General features: G+C 42.4%; 1 long non-coding RNA gene across 1 annotated transcript in view; it reads right to left on the bottom strand.

Annotated features, from left to right (window-relative positions):
- Window positions 1-2,216: 2,216 nt before the first annotated feature.
- LOC123024581 overlaps window positions 2,217-13,930 on the bottom strand; it is a 47,469-nt gene continuing 35,755 nt past the window's right edge. Inside the window, exon 3 of the long non-coding RNA XR_006414955.1 lies at window positions 2,217-2,538. This is a non-coding gene — a long non-coding RNA (uncharacterized LOC123024581). The remainder of the gene's footprint in view (window positions 2,539-13,930) is intronic.

Genomic DNA, 13,930 nt, shown 5'->3' with positions numbered 1-13,930 from the left:
GAGATGACTAGGGCTGTTGACACGATTGCTCCTAAGCATCCTCTCCCGCCAGGCAGAGCCCACTCTTCCCCTTGGTATACATCTGAATTGTGGGCGATGAAGCAGGCTGGGAGACGGCTAGAGCATAGGTGGAGGAGATCACGGGATGAATCTGACTGAACACACTTAAGAGCCCATTATCGGGCCTATGCTGTGGTGGTGAGGGTGGCGAGAAAGAAATTCTTCTCCGTTTCCATTGCCTCATCAAAATGCCTTCCGACGGAGCTTTTTCGGGTGGTACAAGGGCTGGTCCGTCCTGGCCCTAAGAAAGATCTGGTTCCACCCTTGAAGGCCCACTGTGACAACTTTGCCAAGCATTTCAGGGAGAAAATCACTCAGATTCGTCACGAGCTAGACTCTACTAGTGATTCAGAGGCTTCTGGGGAGATAGCAATGTCGCCGTCTTGTCCAAAATTAATGGATGAATTTCAGTTATTGCGGCCTGATGATGTGGACAAGGTGCTTGGACGAGTACATCCCACCACTTGCCTATTGGACCCTTGCCCATCTTGGTTAATAAACAAAGCCAAGCACAGGATTGGGACCTGGATCTTGGAAGTGGTTAACGCTTCTCTGAGGGAGGGTCGAGTACCTGCCCCTTTAAAGGAGGCGGTAGTCCGACCAGTCCTGAAGAAAGCATCACTGGATCCAGAGATGGCCACTAATTATAGACCTGTGGCCAACATCCAGTTTCTGGGCAAGGTGTTGGAGTGGGTGGTGGCAGGACAACTCCAGGAACTCTTGGATGAAACTGATTTTCTGGACCCATTTCAGTCCAGCTTCAGACCTGGGTATGACATTGAATCTGCCTTGGTCGCCCTGTACAATGACCCCTGCAGGGAGAAGGACAGGGGGAGTACATCCCTGTTGGTTCTTCTGGACCTCTCAGCGGCTTTCGATACCATCGACCATGTTATCCTTCTGGATAGGCTAGCAGGATTGGGGGTTGGAGGCACTGCTTTGCAGTGGTTCCGCTCCTATCTCAATGGCCAATTCCAGAAGGTGGTGCTGGGGGACTTTGGCTCTGCACCATGGCAGCTATGCCATGGAGTACTGCAGGGATCCATTTTGTTCCCTTTGCTGTTTAACGTCTACATGAAACCGCTGGGAGAGGTCATCAGGAGGTGTGGGCTGCGGAATCATCAGTACGCTGATGATACCCAGCTCTACCTCTTGTTCTCCACCAATCCAGGTGAGGCAGTGGCTGTGCTGAACCAGTGCCTGGCCAAGGTAATGGGCTGGAGGAGGGCCAATAAACTGAAGCTCAATCCAGACAAGACGGAGGTCCTGTTGGTTGGCAGATCGAGCTTTGGGGAAGGTGAATTGAACCTAGTCCTCAATGGGGTTGCACTCCTTCTTAGGGACAAGGTCCGCAGCTTGGGACTGCTCCTCGACCCAGAGCTTTCACTGGAAGCTCAGGTGACAGCGGTGGCGAAAAGCGCTTTCTTTCAGCTTTGGCTGATCCATCAGCTGCGCCCCTACTTGGAGAATGACTGCCTGGCGACAGTGACACACACGTTGGTGACTTCCCAACTTGACTTCTGTAACGTGCTCTATGTGGGGCTGCCCTTGAAGATGGTCCGGATACTTCAATTGGCTCAAAATAGAGCTGCCAGGCTGCTGACGGGGACTGGGCGTTATGTTCACATGGCTCCAGTTTTCCATCAGCTTCACTGGCTTCCCATTGAAGTCCGGGCCCAATTCAAGGTGTTGGTGATGACCTATAAAGCCCTAAAAGGCTTGGGTCCTGGTTACCTGAAGGAGCGCTTACGTCCATATATGCCCGTTTGTCCCTTGAGCTCAGCGGGAGAGGCCCTCCTCCGGGAACACTCCGTGAATGAAATTAGGAGGGTGGCTACTCGGAGGAAGGCTTTCTCTGCGGTGGCGCCCAATCTATGGAATGCGCTCCCCAGAGAGGTCTGCCTGGCGCCGTCGCTATTTGTTTTTTGGCACCAGGTGAAGACCTTTTTATTCAAACGTTATTTTAATTGTTAATATTTATTTATTTTATTCTTTGGCCAGGGCAACTTAATTTATACTGTTAAATTATATTGTTTTATATGATGTTATTTATTTATGTTTGTGAGCTGCCCTGAGGCTTCGGCGAATGGGGTGGCATAGAAGTTCCATAAATAGATAGATAGATAGATAGATAGATAGATAGATAGATAGATAGATAGATAGATAGGGTTTGCTCACCTGGAAAATGAAATTATTTACTAGGAGAAGGTGGGTGGATAATGTATACATCATTGATTATATTTTAACTGTTTATTTAAATCACTTACCCTGAGAAGGGATGGAAGTGTAGACCCCACTGGATGCCTCATCCTGTTGCTACACTCACATGGGAACTGATGCTTTGTCACTGGAGTGAAGCTTAGTCACTGCATTTCCTCATGCTCAGAGAGCTGGTTCCCTCACAGGTTTGCCTCCTTAGACAGCTCTAACTACCTTGGCTCAGCTGATGCTCTGGCCAATATGATTGGAAAGCCTCCTCTGAAAAGCAAGATAAGCTGCAATGAACCACTGTTCTGAATTAGCTTCCAGTGAGCAAGAATATAAGTCAATTGATCCTTCTGGGAGTATAGGCAGTTTGTTTGGTTTGGTTTTTTGGCAGGGAAGAGTGTGACAGTAAGGCTTAAAAGTGTGGATCACATAACCACACACAGGAGACTTTGGCCGTTGCAGGCACGAACCTTGCTGTGCTCTTCCGGTACGATCAATTCTTCTTGTTTTGAACCAACTTGTTTTGAACCAACCAACTTTCTGTCACACTTGTTTCATATTATATACAGTACAGAAGCATATGGAATCAAATGTTTTGTAAGTGCACATTTTAAATACAGATTGGACTGGATTCTGTATGAATTAGACTAGATTACTCTATTCAAATAGGGATGCTGATTGGAATTTGAAGTCATTTCCTTCTTTTTTTAGGAGGGAGTGGAGTCGAATACCATCTGTTTCCTGGTACACAATACTCATGTAGGCATTGACAAGACAAATGTTTAATAACTTCCTTTAAAAAAATCCCCCCCCCCCCCGGGAGATATCCATCACAGAGGCATTTGAGTTTTATCAAAAATTAGAGTTTTATCACAATGCAAATTAGAAATAATTTACATTGTACATAGAAATGATCAAAAATATCCGTGTGCTCACATGTGCACATACACATGTCATTAATTAACCTCATGAGTTTCAAGGTCATGATCAGTAAGCTGAAGATGTTAGTAGATGTTATGGGAAATAAATGGGATCCATTGACTCATGTCATCCTCATTTTCCCCAGTAACATCTGGTCAAAGAAATACATGATGTGATGTCCTTGTGGTTATTTTTTTCACACAGGTCCTGAAGTGTCAAGTTAGGCCTTTAGACTGCTGGATTTTCAACAAAAAGTTCTAAGGGAAAAATCTGTTTTCAGTTATTTTATCACAAGGCCTTGTCCTGAAATCTGCTGCCACAATTCTCTGCTGCAGTTTGCTGGAAAATAAATCAATGAAAGTAGAAGTAATCATCATGTGAAGTTCTCAGGGAGCTCACTATGTCCCCAAGGGACAATTAAAATGTTCCGAATTGCACTGATGAACTGGAATCCTCAATTGGTTTCAAATCCTCACAGCCATTAAGACGTATGGTCAGTCTACACATCATGCTCACTCCATTGAGACTATTTGATACACACCCCCTGAGCAGTAGCTGCTTCACACAATGGCTTTAAAGCATGTAGCTATACCCCATGTACATCGGCCAGCAGATGGAAAGTTCCTATTGTAAGCTGCCATAAGGAGCATCCTGTGGCACTATAGAAAGATGCAAGTCTGTAGGGGTTTGCCATGTGGCCCAATGACTATGCATGAAGCAGTCAACATGTAGAAGCTGTAGGAAGTGTTTCCCTTCTGGTTAGAATAATATGCAGACCCAGAAATTCAGAAATATTCAAATATTAATTGAGAAATGTTCAAATCTCCTTCAACCACATAGGCTGGTTTCAGATAGCAACAAAGTTTGAGCATGGGTTGTAATTAGCATCTTGATTGGTGTTGCAACATAGTTCTTCATGTTGTTGGAATCCAGATTTACTAACAAATCATAGCTTACAGCCATACAACAAACTCAACCCTTGGGTGTTGGCTCTTTATATATCCATGTTCATATTTGAGGGATGCAGGTGGCGCAGTGGTTTAAACTGCTGTGCTGCTGGGCTGTTGATCGAAAGGCTGCTGATTTGAATCTGCACAATGGGGTGAGTTCCCGTTGCTCCATTCCAGCTCCTGTCAGCCTTGCAGTTTGAAAGCATGCAAATGCAAGTAGATACAAAGGTACCATGTTGGTGGGAAGGTAACAGCGTTCTATGCACTTCGGTGTTTAGTCATGCCAGCCACTGTCTGCAGACAAATGCTGGTTCCCTCGGCTAGGAAACAGAGATGAGCACCGCCCCCTAGAGTCAGATGTGACTGGACTTAACGTCAAGGGGAAACCTTTACCTTTACCTTTATTCATATTTATTTATATCCTTCCTTTTTCATTTCAAGGAGCTCATAGAATCATAGAATAACACAGTTGTAAGTGGCCAAGAAAGCTACTGGGTCCAACTCAAAGCAGCTTTCATAAGTCTCCTCCTCTTAATGTTATCTTTACAACAAGAACCCTGAGAGGTATGTTGGACTGAGAACCTGTGACTAGCCCAGAATGACCCAGTTAGATCCATGGCTGAGTGGAGACTAGAACCCAGATCACCTGACTTCCGGTCCCATACTCTTAACCACTACACCATCCTGACTTCCTGAACCCAGCCCAGCTGTGACATATCAGCTCGGTGATATTCTTTCTAAGGCAGGACAGTGACACAACAGTGCTATGTTTGTTCTAAAGAAATGTTATCAAATATACAGGTTCCTAAAACAAATACATTCTTCATTTTTTTTTGAGTATGACAAGATTCTGTCCTTGGTTGTTGCAAGAACTAGTGGCTCCTGATAGAAATGTGTCATCATGTCTCGCCCATGAACTGCAGCCATCCAGGTCATTTCACGAGCATTATCTGTATCCTGTTCGTACAAATAAGCATTTTGGTTTGGAATCAGATTCACACAGTGGATCAACTGTGCTGATGAAAGTAGACTTTCCTGCTTCCTCCTTCCAATGGCACTACCCTCACCTACCTGAAAATACTACACAGATTGTCAATCGACCATTGAATAGATTGAGCTGTGTGAAGTGGGCTCCCCAAATATTACACGAAGGGACTGTCCATGAATAGATTCCTTCCTCTCACAGAAGATCAATTCTTCTTGCCGTAGGCAGGCCCTACATCTAACTCCCTGATGTGATTCTGCATACATAGTAGCTATGCTCAGGAGATCTCTTGCTGAATTAGAATGCTCTGTTTCTGTTCCCTTCCCTCACTTCTGTCCTTCCTAGCAAGATTCAGGAGAAATGGTTCACATGATGCATGTTTAGGAAGTTCCACTGAACACATGGCATAATTTTCATTACATTTGGCACATCAGAGTGACACTCCCAGCAATCTAAATCTTTCATTCAGGATTCTGACCAAAACTGATGTGATTTGCAACATGAATGACAATTTGGAGTGGGGTAGAGAAAACCATCATACTTTATCTTGTTAAATGATGCCAATTATTTTGTTTATATGACTTTTCTTTGGAACTAATTATCATAGCAAACTAATACATGCAGAACATTTGCTGGATATTTGGTTTCATTAGAATGAGAAAAAGCACAATTGCATTATAATATAAATTTGACATGTAGTTTTCTTCCAAGATATAGCCACTTTTTAGCTCTCAACAAATCCCTTAAAAGCTTTAGGGTTCTTAGTATATCAAGAGTCCATTTGGAACAATTTTATGATTTTCTACAGGGAATCTTAATGCAAACTCAACAGAACACTGGAAGAAGTAGTGCTCTGGGCTACATATCTTCTTCAAAGCTTCTTCGCATCAACAAGAGATCCCTGGTGGATCGGAGAAAGCTGTAAATAAAATGTCTCATCTTGCAAATGAGAAGTAAATAAGACAAATCAGTGGATGTTTCTAACCATTGTTTTGCTAAACGAGGAGGATTTCCATGGAATGATACTGTTGGTTGAACTGGTATCCAGATCAATCAGATGGGAGTATATAAGGGGCAGAAAATCTACTGAACACTGGAAAAAATAGCTGTAAATGTAGGGAAAACTTTTGTTTCTGTTTGCCAAAGAAAGAGAAAGAAATACTCCCAATGTAGTTGGTTCTTATCCGTTTCTCATTTCCTTCTATTCCACATAATATGGATAGAGAGGGATTGATAATTTACTTTGAGTGCAATGATTATCACAGTTCCCACTGATTCCAGCAGGTAATGTTAAGTTTGGATTGCATTCTAGATATTTTTGCTGAATGCTGGTTGGCTTCCCAGCTCATCTCATCAGCTGCCCTATCCTTGCCTATTGTCTAGGACAGTCAAGACATTATTATTTGCTTTTGTTAGTGATATATTAAGGAGGAATATGGTCTATACCACTGTTGTTGGCTTGAGTGTTTATAGTGCAGCTATGTAATTTGGAGGTATTTCTCCAGTAGATGTTGCTACCAACCGTTCATCAAAAGTTTCCAAAGAAAAATAACAGAAATGGCAAGGATCTGCGAAAGGGCTTTGAACAGACTAGAGGAAGTCATGGCAGGCTGGATGTAGAATGTCACCACAACACAGCCGTTCCTTCGCTGCTAGTAGTGTATTAACAAGAGCCACAATAGACTCAGACCTTATACCACAGTGCAGCCAAAGTAGCCACCACACCCTCCCATTTTCCCCTTTCTCTCTCTCATTCTTTCAGAAAAAGTTTGACTGCCATGTGCCATAATAGAGACTTGAAATTTAGCTTGATTCCCTTTCCCCATTTTTTGCCACATGGTACAGTTGAGGTGGGGAGGGGTTGTGGCCTATGGCAGCTAAGCAAGAGAGGAAGTGCTCTACAAACCGGCCTATACCTTGGGAAGTTCTAGACCTAGAATATATTGAAGCCTATAACTATTGTGAGTGGCTCACCTCCTCCCTCCTCCTCTCTCAGATGAGATTTTAGAAGCACGATTATTTTATTAAAGCTTGACAGGTCATGGAATTGTATAACTCAATGGAGTGTTCTTGAGATCTGAGAGAAGCATTTGCCCGAGTAAAAAGCCAAAGCCAAACTGAAACTTCCGCTCTCCCTATCCCTTTCAAAAAGCTTCTGATTCCACCTTCGGGGTGGCCCTTGCTGCTTGAGGGCTCAATGACTGAAACAGAGGACACCTTGCAATTGGTCTGTTTGTGTCACTTGATTTGTCCTGACTGGTCTGAGTAACTCTCCCTCCTCACTTCCCACTCCAACTTTGGAAAGACTCCCTCCTTTTCCAAGGCAAGCTGATTTCATGCTCTGCCTGAGAATCTTCCCTATAACCTTGGAACTGCCATGTCCTCTGCTCCCTTCCACCTCCTCTTTGGAACTGGACAAATCTGTCTGAGCAGCCTATAACATGTGAAAGGTGCCCCCCTCTGTACAATAATCAAAAAATACTTCATGAACCACACAAACAATGTGGGTGTGGGTGCTTAAATCATGCTGCCCTTCCATTTTCTTTAAATGTGCCCAGTAATCCTGCACAGTGATTAGAAAGCCTCTTTTCAATGTGACTCCCTGGATCACACAAACCAATGTAATATTCTTATTTAATGTAGTCAATTCCATTCTTAACATTGACAAAGGCATTAAGACATGAGATTGCAACATGTGTCTAATAGAGTTCCACTGCAGCTGACTGAGAGTTTCTGGAGTCACACAAATTACCTTCCTTTTATTTCTAAAGCCTTTTGGATACTCTCTAAGTCTCCCACCTGAAGTATTTAATCTGCTGAAATGGAAATTGTAATGACGACAGATATGCAGGATTTTGGCTTCCTTGCTGTGAGGTGGGAGGAATAAAAATGAGCAGGATGCTGTGGGGAAAAAGCTCTTGTTTTAAGCATGTACAGCATTTTAGTAACCTTTTGAGATAATGGTGTGCAGAGCATTGGTTATTCCTAACAGTTCCAGAATGATAAGTAAGAATTAGTATGTGAAGAGTACCTACTGCCAGACCCTTAAAATGTGATCCCATTAGATAAGGTTGCCTGGCATGTTGCTCTAAATGGCCAGACAGTAGCTCCTTTGTGTGCAAATGTTCAAATCATTTTTATTTTAATTCTGGATGAGAACTCTGCCGCAACTTGCCATATGGGCAAAATTTATAATCTCCGTGTATTTCTTTAAAAGTTCCAGTTCCAGGTTCATTTTGAGGAAATACACACACAGAGAGATTCACTAAAATTTAAATGTACTTTTTTTCGCCATCTGTAATCACAGAATCATCATAGAAGAGCAGAATTGGAAGGGACCAGAGGACCATTGAGTCCAAAGCCTTGAGTCCAAAGTCAGTGCATATCTCCCAGTTAACCATCCTGCTCAGATAGCTGTCCACTTGCATCTTGAATGTCTCTAGGGGAAGAGACCACAACCTCACTAGGTAACTGGTTCCATTGTCGTACTACTCTAACATTCAGAAATTCCTTCAGCTGAGGCTAAACATGTCCAGTTCTTCCAATATCTCCTCACAGGGCTTTGTTTCCAATCCTGTTGCCCTCCTCCGAACACCTTCCAGCTTGTCTGCTTCTTTCTTAAACTGTGGTGCCCAGCACTGGACACAGTACTCCAGATGAGGCCTAACCAGTGCTGAGCAAAGGGGAACTAGTACTACATGGAATTTGGATGTGATGTTTCTAATAATGCAGCCTACGATAGCATTTGCCCCTTTTGCCACCATATCACATTGTTGACTCATACTCAGTTTGTCATCTACAATTCCAAGAGCCTTCGTACGTGCAGTATTACTGAGCCAAGTGTTCCCCATCTTGTAACAATGCATTTAGTTTCTTTTTCCTAGGTGCAGAATTTGGCATTTGTCCCTTTTGAAATCCATTCACCAGCTGCGTCCCTACCTGGAGTACGACTGCCTGGCGACAGTGACTCACGCATTGGTAACTTCCCAACTAGAGTTCTGTAACGTGCTCTACATGGGGCTGCCCTTGAAGACGGTCCGGATACTTCAATTGGTGAGAAACAGAGCTGCCAGGTTGCTGATGGGGACTGAGCATTGTGCTCACATAACTGGCTACCCATTGAAAACTGGGTGTTGGTTATCACCTATAAAGCCCTTAACAGCTTGGGTCCTGGTTACCTAAAGGAGCTCTTACGTCCATGTGCCCTCTCGCCCTTTGAGATCAGTGGCAGAGGCCCTTCTCTGGGAGCCCTCTGTGAAGGACATTAGGAGGTGAGCACCCGAAGCAGGGCTTTCTCTGCAGTGGCACCCAACCTATGGAATGCGCTCCCCAGAGAGGTCTGCCTGGCGCCATTGTTATTTGCTTTTCGGCACCAGGCCAAGACCTTTTTATTTAAACGGCATTTTAATTGTTGATTTTATTTATTGATTTTAACAACTTTGGCCAGGATGTCTCCAATTGTATTTTATTGTATTAATGATATTTATATATTTTTAAGCCACCCAAATTGTATTTTATTGTATTAATGATATTTATTTATTTGTAAGCCTCCCCGAGGCTTAGGCGAATGGGGCGGCATATAAGTCCGCTAAATAAATAAATAACTAAATAAAAGAATTCCCATTATTTTTATCTATTCAGTAGCACCCCATAGATAGTCCCAACACCCTAACTTAAAAGTTATTTGTCATTTTTAGTATTATTATACTTCAACATAGATAAAGGTGCAGAATTAACATGTATCAGAAGAGTCTATATATTATTTTGGGAGTGTGGGGCATGCATCTGTACAGCTTGAGCTACATACCATGATCCACTCCATATGTATAATGTCATGATTCATATTTATAGCCATGCATGTTGTTTTTGATGTGGGCATGTGCCTATAAGCCTGCCAGCAGTGTTGACTTCTTTCTGTTTCCCCCACATCATGGTAATGGGGTCTGGACTTCCCACCCATGCTTGGGTCCTGTATAGAGGTAAGAACTTTGATTTCCATAAGATTGCATTCATTTTAAGTGCATGCTTCCCAAGCAGCATTATGCTTAAGGGACAATTATGTATCTGCTGCATAAATAAATAGTCTTATGCATTTAAAAGACAAGTAAAAAGATACAAAGCTTCCCTCAGGATGGATGGATAGATGATGATGATTGAGTACCAGCTCTGCATACAAAGGAAAAGTATTGGAACTTCCCTAAGGGATGATGATGATGTAATGATATAGGCATAAGGAAGTAAGAAAGGAAGGAGTAACTGGGGCCATGCTTAAACATGGGAAGAACTTGTTATGATTTCATTTCAATATACTTTGGCCTGCTTGCATTCAGGCATAGTGATGAGGGGAAAGATCCAAAGGTTTCCTGTAAAAAATGGACTTTAAGGTGGAACCCAAAGGAAATATGATAGTTACACAGAGGCTGAGTGTGCCGAAGCCTGAGCTCATTGGCATATGTTCTATTCAGTGCTGGCATTTATTCTATGGAGCATATGGTAGCAGCTGGAATTTCGAATTAGGAAAATGGCATATGGTAGCAGCTGGAATTGTGAATTAGGAAAATGAAACAAACAGATTTTTTCCTCCTCAAATGCCCACCTCTTCTTTGCACTGCATTTACCATTGTTAAATCAAGGGTGTTCCATAGCAGAAAACTGGAAATGTTGCACTGGTAGAGACAAATTATTTTTGACATCATCCACTTTCATTGGATGTGCTTTTAATATTCCAGTAACTTTTATATGTCTAGAGTATGGTATATATTTACAACCAACTGTGTAAACCAGCTGTTTTTCTACCAATCCAATCTCCCTTTTTTAGTTGTGCACACAGAGTGGAAGGAAAAGATGGGGACAGCATCTCGACCCTACTTCCAGCTTCTACAAAGAACATATGATGGAATCAGTCCAATATTTCACCAGTGACCAGCTAAGCATATCCTGGAAAAGGATATTTAACTTTCATAGATCTTAACTGTTGGCCAGACCTTATAATATGACTGCATTTGTTCCAACTCACAACTTATTCATTAGTAATGTCTTAAACTGTAATGTGTACACAATTGAAAAAGAAATGAAAAAGAGATGTACCAGTTCGGACTAGTGCCAATAACACTTTTTATTGTCAGCTACATCTTCCAGTTAAAACTCAATCTAGCATATGACTGGTTATCTACTGCTCATCCTAAAAGAATAATATGTCTCTGTTACAGTCCCTGAGTAATAAACAGCCTTTTACTTGCTTAGATAAGAACTTTAACCTCATTAAGGGCAACTCGTTAACACCGGGCCACATTAGCAACAGAAACAAAAAAAGGGCAGACACAAGAACAAACTCAGATGCCACCCCTACCCAGCTCGATTCATCCAGACAGCACTACTGCCGTGCCAGCAATAGCAGCCCAGCTCTTTCACCTGGTTGTCTTTCAGCATGCTCTCTGCTGTCACCTGCCAGCAATGGCGATCTGCTTTCTACACAGGGCAAACTGGGCTTGCTCTATGCAAAAGAATCAATCAGACAGTCAATCAAAGAACAGTACCAAACATAGTAACTTTAAAAACAAAAGGAAAGAACATCTCAGTGTCTCAGGTCGCCCTACTGTTGTCCTTAAAGTTACCATCCCCCACTGAAAGAATTTCGAAGGGAGACTCCAGCATGAAATTACTGAATTACAGCTAATGAAGAAATTTGATTCTGCTGGCTTGGGCTTGAATTGAGACAATGGTTCCTCATTCCATTTCATGGCATTAATTAACATAGCAAAGCTGGGTGTAGGAAGAATGATGTTATTACAACCGATTGCTCTGGCCAATGACCACTGTGTTATTATCTTGTGTTTACACATAATATACAGTCTACATTTTGTATTTCATTGCCATTTGGCCTTTTGCCTCTGTATTCCTCTCTTTGTGTGTGTCTACAGAACAGTGTATGTGCTTATTTTATGGTGCTGTAAGTCTTTTTGGGTTTTTGTAGCAGATTTCTGGAAAATGTCAAAGCATGTTAATCAGCTGATGGTTAAAGGTTGCCTGTATTATCATCAGGCAAGGCTGTGGCTCCTCTGTCAGCCAGGCTCCTTGTCTACTGCAACTTTACTTCTCAGCTGTATGGGAGCTTCTTCAAGAACTGCCCATGGTGCTGGACTCCTCCTCCTTCACCACCATGGAGCATCATGAATAGATTCTAAAAGTCTGACAAGAAAAGCCACAGTGGGTGAGGATCCCCATTGATAAAAGAGTCACCAGCCTCTCCAGTTCTCAGCCAACAACAGTGTTGCGAATGGCCACAGCTAATAAAGATGGTTCTCACTGTCTGTCCTTCCTGCATTTCACTTCCTTTGATGTCACTTGTCATCACTGCATGCATCTGATTCAAGGCATTGTAAGCACTAAAAAGTTAGATCATCATAAATTTTCCATCACTGTTCAGGTGCTCTTGAACATGGCAAAGATTCTGTGTGCTGCCACCCTGAAGCTGGAAGGCTGGGAGGAGCAAGACTCCAGCTTTTCCTACTTATCCTTTGATCTTTGAGGACTTTTTGCTCTGCAGGCTTTTCAGTCCATTTAGGTGATTTGCTGGTAGGGAAGGAGATTAGAGGAGGCTTAGGATAAACTGCATCCTGGTTTCTCTGTCTTCGTCTCTCCCTGACTACTGTGCCCATTCTGTTCTCCCTCCCTCTCTGAAGTCAAGTTCTCCACCATGGACAGCAGGATGGGTCTTTCTGCATGGGCTGCAAGGGGGAAGAGCAGAGCTCCAGTTCCCTGCCCTGAGGTCAAAGGGTTGGCTCCAAGCTTGAGAGAGATTTTATGAACCAACCTGTAGTCCCCAGCATAGTCGCTCATGGACCATAGGATGACTTTCCTCGTCTTATCTGTTGTTTGTTGTTTCCAAAACAGACTAATGCCAGGACCCTTCTAGAAATTGTTAAAGGATGACTTGTAAGGAGCTATTAATATGGAAAACAAAGGCAAAATTTTTAAATAAATTACATTATACTTGAATGAGAAAAACAGTCCTGTAATAACAAGCAACAAAATTCTTGTTATCCTAAGCGTTACTTTTTGTACCCCTTCAAAATATGTTAAGAGAATCAAGTTGTCAAACATTTCTATCTGCATCACGCTGGAAGTTTTCTTTTCTTTTCATTTTTGCTTAACTTTCCACATGTCTTACAAGCCAAGTCAATGGAGCTGATGGACCATTTAGTCAATGTGTTAATAACTTCCTCTGGCACCTGCAAATTTCCTCCTATCACTGAATCGTGTAATTTGGAGAAATGATTTCAGAGGAGATAATGAATGGAAGATTTTTAGCTTGACATATAGATTGCTTTACTAATCCTGACTGTGCATTACCTTCTAGAAACAATGCCTGTTGGTGTCTAAATAATGCTTCTATGTGGAACAAGAAATCCATTTAAATAATATAACTAAATCACCACCTGCTGTGCATACAGTAAACAAACAGAAGGTGTATGCTACACCACTTTCCTAAAGAGGCCAGTTTGACAGTGCTTTTAAACAGTAGAATCCCACTGCTTAGATTGGCTTTTGCCTGCTTTAGTTGTCCCTGCTTAAAACATTCAAGGAATAGTCTACCTAGTTACATGGGAGTAAATTCCACTGGACTTTCAGACTTACTTTTGAGTAGATATGTCATTGTATAGGGTTGCATCGTCAATCAACTTTCCAGTTTCTGACTCCTGTCTCTGGGCTGTTCAGTACAGTCCAATGTAAGCTTGATCGGTTGCTTTGTTTGTCCCTTTGTCTTTTATTAGAAAAGCCTGTTAGGTTTAATTACAATATCTTT

The sequence above is a fragment of the Varanus komodoensis genome, unplaced genomic scaffold, assembly GCF_004798865.1.
Source record: "Varanus komodoensis strain SLA01 unplaced genomic scaffold, ASM479886v1 scaffold24, whole genome shotgun sequence".
NCBI classification, from domain to species: domain Eukaryota; kingdom Metazoa; phylum Chordata; class Lepidosauria; order Squamata; family Varanidae; genus Varanus; species Varanus komodoensis.
Note: the sequence above shows the minus strand (reverse complement) of the source record. Positions and strands in the feature narration are given on the sequence as shown.